Source organism: Hyaena hyaena, unplaced genomic scaffold (genome assembly GCF_003009895.1).
Source record: "Hyaena hyaena isolate Hyena2069 unplaced genomic scaffold, ASM300989v1 scaffold_169, whole genome shotgun sequence".
Classification (NCBI taxonomy): Eukaryota; Metazoa; Chordata; class Mammalia; order Carnivora; family Hyaenidae; genus Hyaena; species Hyaena hyaena.
In genome coordinates, this window is record NW_024080801.1 from 1201191 (window position 1) to 1211591 (window position 10401).

Consider the following 10401-nt stretch of genomic DNA (forward strand, 5'->3'; position numbering starts at 1 on the left):
AAAACAGAATGCTCCCCCACTGTCAGACTGTGTGTTGCTGGAAGGTAAGAGCTAGGTCTTTTCTCTTTAGGCTCCTAGTACCTAGCAGGTACGAGATTCTCAATAAATATTTGGCTTTTAACTCGATGAGTCACCGTGTGACTCAGTTTCCACATTTGTAAATTTGCCTATGATGTTCCTGAGCTTTCAGGAAAAGAGTAATGCAGGGCAGGTGTCACATAGGGCGCCTGGCACTAAGGAGGGTCTGTGTTTTATGGGCTGACCTATGCCTACCCATGCCTCAAATTCATACATTGAATACGTTGAAGTCCCTAACCCTCAGTACTTTAGTATAGGGCTGTGTCTGGAAAGAGGGTCTTTAAAGAGATTTCTTGAACTTAAATAAGGTCTTCAGGGTGGGCCCTAATCTAATATGACTGGTGTCCTTATAAAAAGAGGAAGACAGGACATAACAGCCACTAGACAGTGTGTGTGCAGAGAGCACAGAGAAACGGCCCTCCATGAGCCAAGGAGAGTGGCCTCAGAAGAAACCAATGTTGCCGGCCCACCGATCTTGGACTTCCAGCGCCCAGAGCTATGAAAACGAAATCTCCATGAGTTAAGCCACCCAGTCTGTGGTATTTTGTTATTGCAGGCCTGGGATTACTGCGGTTATAATCATATGTGTGGGAAGAGCCTAACCCAGATCCATGAAAAGCAGCCTTATGTTTCTTAACATTTTTAAAAAAAATATCTTTTTGATGTTTATTTATTTTTGACAGAGAGACATAGACAGAGTGTGAGCAGGGGAGGGGCCGAGGGAGAGAAAGAGAGAGAGAGAGACAGAGACCGAGAGACAGAGAGACAGAATCCGAAGCAAGCTCCAGGCTCTGAGCTGTCAGCACAGAGTCTGTCCTGGGGCTTGAACCCACGAACTGAGAGATCATGACCGAAGCCGAAGTTGGAGGCTTAACCGACTGAGCCACCCAGGTGACCCACATGCTTCTTAACATTTTTTTAAAGGCACTGATGTACATCAGGGTTTTAATGATCTTTGCTGACATGGCTTTTTCCTTGTGTAAATGCTGGTTCTAAGTGGGATTAAGCCATCCTCACAAACAATCCGGACCCTCATGCGTAAACACACACGTGCTGAGTCTGCTCCCCGTAGCTTGAAATCCTCCGCCCGGCCAGATGGGCCGAGTCCTCCCTCCCGCAGCCATGGCCTGCTGGGTGAGTCCTCGTGCTCTGGCTCGGAGGGTAAGGATGCAGTCACAGCAAAGCGAGAGGAGGGGCCTGCAGGGACCCAGGGCACGTGTCACACTGAGCTTCCGGGACGCATTCATTCAGACTCGAGCAGCAAGGAGCCCCCCAACACTTAGATCCGCCGCTGCTCCCAGGCTCCCACGCCCTTGCTCCACAAATATTTCCTGATCAGAGGAAAGGTAAAACCCACCCGTCAGCTAGGTGAGAGACAAGTGTGGATTCAGAGACTAAGTCAACTGAGAGAACACTGCGTCTCCAGGCTCTCCAATTTGCAGAGTGCTTTGAGAATATTTGTTTGAAACTCACTTTGCTTCGTGTCATGGGCCCCCAGATCCCGCCTTGGGAGTCTGGGGGCAGCCCTAGCCCTTTTGCTCCAGGAAAAGCCTCGCACACACACCCAGGGATCAGATACAACCTCAGGGACTGTTGGATCCCTGAAGCTCAGCCGGGTCACTGACAGTTACAGAACCCTGGATGGGAGCACCTGCCAAATATATACTAAGTGCGTGCGTATGTGTGTGTGTGCGCACGTGCGTGTGTGCGTATGTGTGTGCATGTGGGGGCGTGTGTGTGTGAGTCTGCGCACGCGTGTGTGTGTGTGTGTGCGTGTGTGTGTGTGTGTGTGTGTGTGTGTGCTAGGAGCTGGGGCCATGTGGGGAGGGTGGAGATAGGTTGCTGCACCAGGAGCTGAGGTGGCCCGTCTGCAGAGACTCTAAGTTAGCAGGGACGACGGCAGGGAAAGTAGCTGGTGGTTTTTTCTATCTCAGAGGCAAGGATGGGCCAGAACAACCTCTTTCTCCTCCTTCCCAAGTCGTTAGCACATTTCCTCTGAAAATAACAGCGATTTTCAGTTGCTCAGGTTATAGGACTTTGGGACCTTCCCCACTATAGGGCTGAACTTCTTTTGCATTGTTTTTGTGCTTGACCCACCTGAACTGAAAAGCTTAATACCCTCATTCTCATCCCAGACTGGAGGGCACACTGCCTCTCTCTGCTCCATCCCCACGAAGAAAGGTCTGGGGGTGCAGATTGTAGGCCGTTCTGCGAGGCACTTCCTGGCGAAGCACCTGCCCAAACCCTCATGCTCCGTGGCAGCCTTGTGGGAATACGAGTGGCATCCAGCTCTCACCTCAGCTGGGGCACCCAGGTGGTGCCCAGAGCTATGCTTCTTGAAAGCCGGAGCCCATCCCAAAGAGGCCACCCTCCAGGCCTGGAGGCCACCGAGCGACATGTTCAGCCAACCTCGTTCAAGTTCTCAAGACCTGTCAGATGGGAGAATGAATCTGACTTATTCCTGGGGGACCAGAGGGCCAGACCAGGATAAGAATGTGTGGTATAGTGTGTGGACAGCCCACGTGGAAACCATGATAGGAGATGAGTCACCCGGCCAGGGGCTTGAGGTCTGGCCGGAGCACCTGTCCCCGTAGCTGATTTAAATCCCAATTAGGATTTTAAATTTTTTTTAATGTTTTATTTATTTCTAGGAGAGAGAGAGAGAGAGAGACAGCGTGAGCAGGGGAGGGTCAGAGAGAGAGGCAGTCACAGACTGAAACAGGCTCCAGGCTCCGAGCTGGCAGTCAGCACAGAGCCCGACGAGGGGCTCGAACCCAGGAACCGCGAGATCACGACCTAAGCAAAAGTCGGACGCTTAACCGACTAAGCCACCCAGGCGCCCCTAGGATTTTACTTAGAACCCTGGTCATGTCAGATGGGAAAGCTTAGCCTGGGCTGGGGCCATAGACTCACTTCTGTTGCTGAGGGCACGGAGATGTCACATCCTGCCTGCCCTTGCTCAGGACTATTTGGGTCACAAGGCATGGCTGACCCTTCTTGGGAAGAGCCTCTGGGTACACTGCGAAGCAAACTGAGGGCAGTTAGGGGTCAATTTATTTTTTTTTCACATAAACATTTTCCCATTTCCCAAAGTTCTAGGCTTTAGGGTTCAATGACTGGGGTTAGGTAATAAGAAAGGAGTCAACCCATGCATCATGCCTGTGTCTTCAGACATCCTCAGCTCTGTTAGCCTCAGTAAGTCTCTCTTACTATCCCCAGTACTATGAGGCAGTGTAATGGTCCCTGTGTTAAAGAGGGACCGTGAACTTGCCCTGCAATCATTTTTATAAGATCCTTTATGAATAGAAACAATGTCCACATTACGCTTTTACATTCTACTTTAATAAGGATGGAGTTGCCGTGGGCGATTTTGAATGAAATGGTCTTGTGTTCTGACTGCCGTAGGTCTTCTGACAATAGCCCTGCTCTGTCTCTTGGCTCTCCACCAGATTCAATTAACTTTCTCCACAGTTCATCTCCTGGCCCTCCTTGGGCAGCAACCCAGATGGACAGGCCAAAGATTTGCAGAAATTCTGGCTCTCAAAGGGTTTTAGAAGCTCCTCAAAAAGTACAAAAATCCCGGAAGCAGCAGGACAGACCGGTGGATGATGTAGTCTCTGCCTGAACACGGTCCGGGACGGGTCCCCAAGGAAATTCCTCCCTACACTGATCGGAGTAGAATGCGCCAGGCAAAGTGGCTTTGAAGACAGAGATGTGGGTTCAGTCTGATTGCAATGGTTTTATTAAAATAAAATGATTGCAATTTATTTTATTATTTTTAAAGTTTGTTTATTTGTTTATAGAGAGAGAGAGAGAGAGAGCACCAGCAGGGGAGAGGAAGAGAGAGAGAGAATCCCAAGACTGGGTAAAATCCCCAGGGTCCCTCTGGGTCTTGGTGGCAGAGCAAACATCCTGACAGCTTAACGCTGGCGCCCCCACTGGGATGGGAGGCCATGCAGCTGTTCTCTTCCATGGCCTTGGCGGGATCCTCTGGGAACCTGGGCAATGCCCTGCTAGGCTGGGTCCCCCAGAACGAGGCTTGGGCCGGTCTGGGCTGGTTTCCTCTTGAGGACCTGAGCCTCCTGTGTTGTCAGAGAGCCCTGAACAACAGCACGAAGTCTCCTGGTTGCTGTCACCAGCTGGCCGGCTGGTCTGAGACAGCAGAGCCCAAAAGAAGGCTCACTACAATGCCTTGCTTCTCCTTCTTTCCTTCGTGTCCTTCCCTGTAACATGAGGAGGTTGGACAGTCTGGTTCAGCCCTGACCGCCTGAGAGTCTACAGTCTTAGAAACGGAAGGCAGAGAAAACCCGTAGAAAGGACACTTCCTGTTTACCCCATTCCACCACCCCAGTCATGCCCAGTTTCCGGGCTGATAAGGGCCAGTGGTCAACTTGTGATACGTTTCGTCTCATGGGACCTCAAACTGGTGGGGTAACATTGCATTGAGTGTATGTTGAAAGAATTGTGAGGCTACCCTTCGGCCCAGGGTGAAAAGTTTTGTGGGTGCCGGATTTGGAGGCTGTAGCACACCTACTTCATGGCAGCCTGTTGTAGCTAGTGGTGGAATGAGCCCATCAGTTCTGGAGAACAGAGTGATTTGGATTCCCATTAGCCCTGAATCAGTTCCTCCATGTGTGAACTCTAGGTGCCCTTTCCTCTGCAAACCATACTTCATGGATAGAAAAATAGAAGGAGTCCTTTCTAGATGAATAAACCAATGCTCAGAGAGGTTGGGTAACTTGCCCAAGGTCACACAGCTGAGGCTTGATGTACCCAGCATCAAATCCGATCTGTCCAATTCCAGTTTGTGTTCTTTCCACGCATCGGAGCACTCGGCCCTTGATGTTCTTCGCTGGCAGATGCTGAGTTGAGAAATATACGTATTTCTTGAACACAAAAATCAGTAAATAAAATTAATTCAAAGCTATTTTTAAAAAAGTTTCCCAGCTAAGGAGAACCCTCCTGATTTTGAAAATTAAAATCGTAAATACAGTCACAGGAACACTCACAAGGCCTTTCAATATTTGTTCCTGAAGTTGAAAGGGAACAGCTCGGGAGAGCTCCTCAAGAGGCTTGAGAAGGTGACCTCAGGCCTTTCCTGAGATTAGTGCCAAATAGATAGGGGGAAAGTGTTTTCATTAAGGCTATTAGAGCTGGTAAGGGACACCGCCCCTGGGCCACTTAAGCTGTAAGCCTCTAGGCTTTTGACAGTCCCAGTGCCTTGAGGCAGAGGAAGGGTTAAATTTGTCTCTAACTACAAAGAAAAACCCTACAGTGGATTTAGCGAAAAGCTCATCTTTCAGCCATCTATTTTTTTCCAGTGCTTATTCATTTGAGAGAGATGGGGGGGGGGGGGGGACAGAGGATCTGAAGCGAGCTTTGTGCTGACAGCAGCGAGTCTGATGTGGGCTCGAACCTGCACCGAGGTCAGGCACTCAGCCGACTGAGCCACCCAGGTGTCTCTCCACTGGTCCATTTTGACATTGCATGTGACTTATTACTTTTCTTCCTTCCCAATGTCTAATGTGTGGCATGTCACCTGGTGAAATGAAAAGAAAGTCACAATGAGAAAGGTACTAAATAGGGCCCAAGGGTTTAGAGTCCTTAATCTATTCCCTTCATTAACAGAGCTCTTTGAGACACATTTTGTGGGTCTTTATGCGGTCTGGGCCCTGGCAGGTGATGGCCTTGAAAGAGGAGGGGCCCCAGGGATGCTGTCACGATCACTGGACTGAATTCTGTGGAGAATGGGGGGATGGGCTGTGCCAGGTTCACACTGTACACTGGCCATTCTTGCTAAGTGTGGAGTCTGCAGAGAAGAGCACGAGGGTGGAGGCAGGGAAGTCGTCAAAGAGCCAATGGAGAAATGTTTGACTTTCTGCTCAACAGTCCTAAAAGGGCAGGGATGATGCCTACTTGTTCATCCCAGTATCTGTAGGGCGCAGGATGGTATCTGCCACCTAGTAGGTCCACAGTAAATACTATGAAACCAGCTCCCTGTCTTCTGGCCTTGGCCCTCAGTTCGCAACTGACCCTCCTGATTGTGGTTAATAGATAGATGTCTGTCACTCCTCTAGAAGGTCAGCTTCATAAGAGCCAGGACAGTGTCTCTTTCCGGTCACCAGTGAATTCCTAGTAATGGGCACCATGCCTGATGCATAGCAAACACTCAACAAATAATTATTGAATGAATAAGTGAATAAATGAATAAATGCCTTTATAAATAAATGAGTGCATAAATGAATACGTGTCAGGGCTCTCTCTCTCTTAATACACAATACGATTTAAGTCACAATTAGCTTCCTAAATAGAATCGGAGAGACAGATTTGTAGAGCAAGAGTAACATGAATTCCTGGGCTTGAACCCATGTGTCTTCCATGTGGTAGGTTCTTAGTAACTGCTTGTGGAAGTATTCCTGGATTTTCTCATCATCTTTCTGAGGGTCTTCAGGTAAGGAATACAGCCTTTCAGGGCCTCGATTTTCTTATTTATCAAAATGAAAATAAGGACGTCTATCTCCATTTCCTTTTTAAAAAATGAGAATCGAAGAGACAACTTACACCAACGCCATACAACTGGACGGTGTCATCAGAGTCCCCAAGAGTTTACAAAGGAAAATAAGGAAGAAATGAGTGTAGCATCAAGAAGTCCCAGGTCCCTACGCATGCACGTACACGCGGGCGCACACACACACACACACACACACACACACACATACACACACACACCCCTACTCCTAATCCCCCCCCTCCATTTCTCATCAGCTTTCTGCAGCTGGTCACACTCCTAGCAAGAGACTGGCTTTCTTGTTGTGAACAGTTCACAACTCTTTCCAGCCGTGAGTAAAACAGAGAAGTGTCTGACTGAGCCTGTGAATCTGTGCCTGTTGGGCTGCAATGCCCACCACTCAGTACACGCTCAGCACGTGCTTGCTTCCCGACTGTTCTGCTGACCTGGGGCTTCTCAACTCTCTGCACAGGGTTCAGCACATACCAGGTGCCTCGTGCAAGTCTGAGCTAGGGATAAAGCAAGAGAAGAAGAGAGAGGGGTTGGCATATGTGCTCATGTTTCTCTTTCTTTCCAGGCACATCAGTGTCACCAGGTTTGGGTTCCGGGAGAGAGAGAGGCCCACGAGAACTGTCAGAGAGGGCTCGTTGTCTGAAGTAGCCTCACACCTTTTATTTATGATAAACACCATGTGGAGCCCCCAAATGTTGGCTCAGGCGGGCTCCATGTTGCCTGCTGTGCTAGAATGTTGATCCTGCAGCTGTTGCTAAATCATCAGGGGATCTGGCCACCTCCCTGCCACTTGCCAGACTGTTAACAGACGCAAGGAATCAGTGGTCTTCCAGCAAACAGAAAGAAGTGCAACAAGAGCTCTGGAGTTCTAGATCTTTCTCCGCAGACCACGGCTCTCTCCTGAGCCACCTCCTGGACATGTCAGCACGTACAGAACGATCTCTTGTTACCAATGAAAAGGCCGTTGTGCTGAAATTGGCAAAGGTTAAGGGAAGTGGAGCTCCATTTTGACTCCTAGTGACGGTAATCATGATGCTCTTAATTAAAGGCTGCTGGCGGGAAGGCTTTCCTGGCATCCGAAAACTCCCTCTGGGGCAGCTGCTGAAATACCAGCGGTTGGTGGCTGGAGCTCTGGAAGGAGGGCTGACTGGGGGTTCCTGGGAAGCCTTGTTCTGGAAGATTCTTTGGATCTGCAGATGAGCCTTAGAGAGCTGCAAAGGGAGGCCAAGGGGTTCTCAGCATCCGCCTCCCTTCTTAGGCCCAGAACCCCTTGAGGGCACAGCCCCACAGACAGTTCTGGGTGAGCGGGAAGTCGAGGCAAGGGCTGCAAACACGGGCCCCCCAAGATCAGAGCTCAGGTCTGGTTCTGGCCCTTGTTTCAGCTCGTTTGTTATTTCAGGAGCATTTAAGAAGCAGCCGTGAAATCCCACATATGATTTCATTTGCTGCCTGTTGAAAAGGTTTCTTATTCACGAAAGCTCCTGGAGAGGAAACAGAAGAGGTCCGGAGTCCGGGGTGTCCCTTGCCCTTCCGTGGGGCGGCCATTGCCCATTGCCCCAATTCTGCCATCTGCAAGGGGGGCGCCCACAGCCAGAGGGGGAGGCAGTCGTGAATGGCCCCTCTGCCCTCCCGGCAAAGCAACCCCAGCCGTAACCGAAAGTTCATCTCGAAACAGCAAAATGACACAGGAGATTATGTGTCTGTAGTTCCTTCGTGGGGCCTCAGCTGCTGGGTGAAATGAAGTCTCAGGGGCAGTTCTGCTACCTGTTAAAAAAATTGTTTTTTAATATTTATTTTGATAGAGTGAGGCGGGGAAGGGCAGAGAGAGAGAGAGAGAGAGAATCCCAAGCAGGCTCTGCATTTTCAGTGCAGAGTCTGACTCAGGCTCAATCTCACGAACCATGAGATCATGACCTGAGCCGATATCGGGAGTTGAATACTCAACCCACCAAGTCACCCAGGTGCCTCATCTGTTGCCTTGTAACAGCAAGGCCTGAGGCCCCCTCACAAGATTTCTAACCCCTCCTCGGATGCCTCATTAAGTACTAAGATGTACAAAGGCTTTTAAGCTTCATTTACTTATTTGCTTATGTTTACAATTGGGATAACTGACATACTACATTGTATTAGTTAAGGGGTACAGTGTATCTGTGTAGATATTGAGAAATGATTACCACCATTAACATCCATCCCCACACGTGGTCACGATTTTCTTTCTTTCTTTCTTTCTTTTCTTCCTGTAGGGGCAGGGGGAGAAGTGAAGTTATAACCGAGTGGAGCCCAGGTGGCTAAGGCACAGAGCTGACAGGCTGTCACAGAAGACCCCACTTTGCTCAGCCGACATAAGCTAAAAAGAAACACCTTCCCCCCTAGGGAGCTCCCCCCTCCTGGCATCAGCTGAGACACTGGCCTCATCGGCCCCGCCCACAGTGGCATCCGCAGACCATCCAGAGAAAGAGACATCATCTGCACAATTCTTTTCCTTGTGGTGAGAACTTTTAAGATCTACCCTCTCTCTCTCTCTATTTTTTAAGTATATTTATTCATTTTGACAGAGAGAGAGAGTAGCAGAGGAGGGGCCTCTGAGCTGTCAGCACAGAGCCTGACTCAGGGCTTGAACCAACCAACAGTGAGATCCCGAACTGAGCTGAAGCCGGGCGGTTTACCCTGACTGAGCCACCAGGCGCCCCTAAGATCGACTCTCTTAGCAACTTTCAAACATATAATACATATTGTTAACTATAGTCGCTATGCTCTACCTTACATTCCCAGCACCTACTTATTTTATAACCAGAGGTTTGTGTCTTTTGACCACCTTCACCCATTACAAAGGCTTTTTATTTTTTTTTATTTATTTATTTTTTAAAAATGTTTTATTTATTTCTAGGAGAGAGAGAGACAGCGTGAGCAGGGGAGGGTCAGAGAGAGAGGGAGTGACAGACTCTGAAACAGGCTCCAGGCTCCGAGCTGGCAGTCAGCACAGAGCCCGACGCGGGGCTCAAACCCACGAACCGCGAGATCATGACCTAAGCGAAAGTAGGACGCTTAACCGACTAAGCCACCCGGGCGCCCCTACAAAGGCTTTTTAATTTCATTTACTGTATAATTGTATCCTAAGGCTCAAGGTATATAAGATATATACATATATATCCATACACACACGTGTATACAAATTATATGCATATATACACATATAAGTATATATACAGGTATATGCATACACACACATATATAGTATATGCATACATACATGTATAAGTATATATACAGAGAATAGTAAATATACAGGTATATGCATATACACACATTATACATATTATATGCATATATCCATGTATAAGTACATATACTGGTATATACATATACACAATATACTTACATGCATATATATTTCTAAATATATACATATATGTCTTATTATATATAAATATGCACATATATATATACACCTATACATATGCATATATAACATACACCCCACACACACCCATATACACATACACATGTGTGCACACATGCACATATGTATACACACAGGTGCACATGCAGACACACATATACATACATATGCACATATACATGTACGCACTTACATGTGTACATGTGCAGATGCGCGTGCATATATGTACACACTTACACACACGGAGACACATACATGTGCACATGCAGACACAGACACACATGTACACTGCACACATATGTACACATACACGTATACACTTACACAATGCACACACATGCATGTACACACTCACACACATGCACATATATACACATGCATATGAACAGTATGCAATCAGAGT

General features: G+C 48.2%; 1 non-coding gene across 1 annotated transcript; it reads right to left on the reverse strand.

Moving 5' to 3' along the window:
- Positions 1-8982: 8982 nt before the first annotated feature.
- On the reverse strand, positions 8983-9069 carry LOC120237061. Its single transcript, XR_005529843.1, has one exon. It is a non-coding gene; the product is annotated as a small nucleolar RNA SNORD35 (small nucleolar RNA).
- Positions 9070-10401: the final 1332 nt, after the last annotated feature.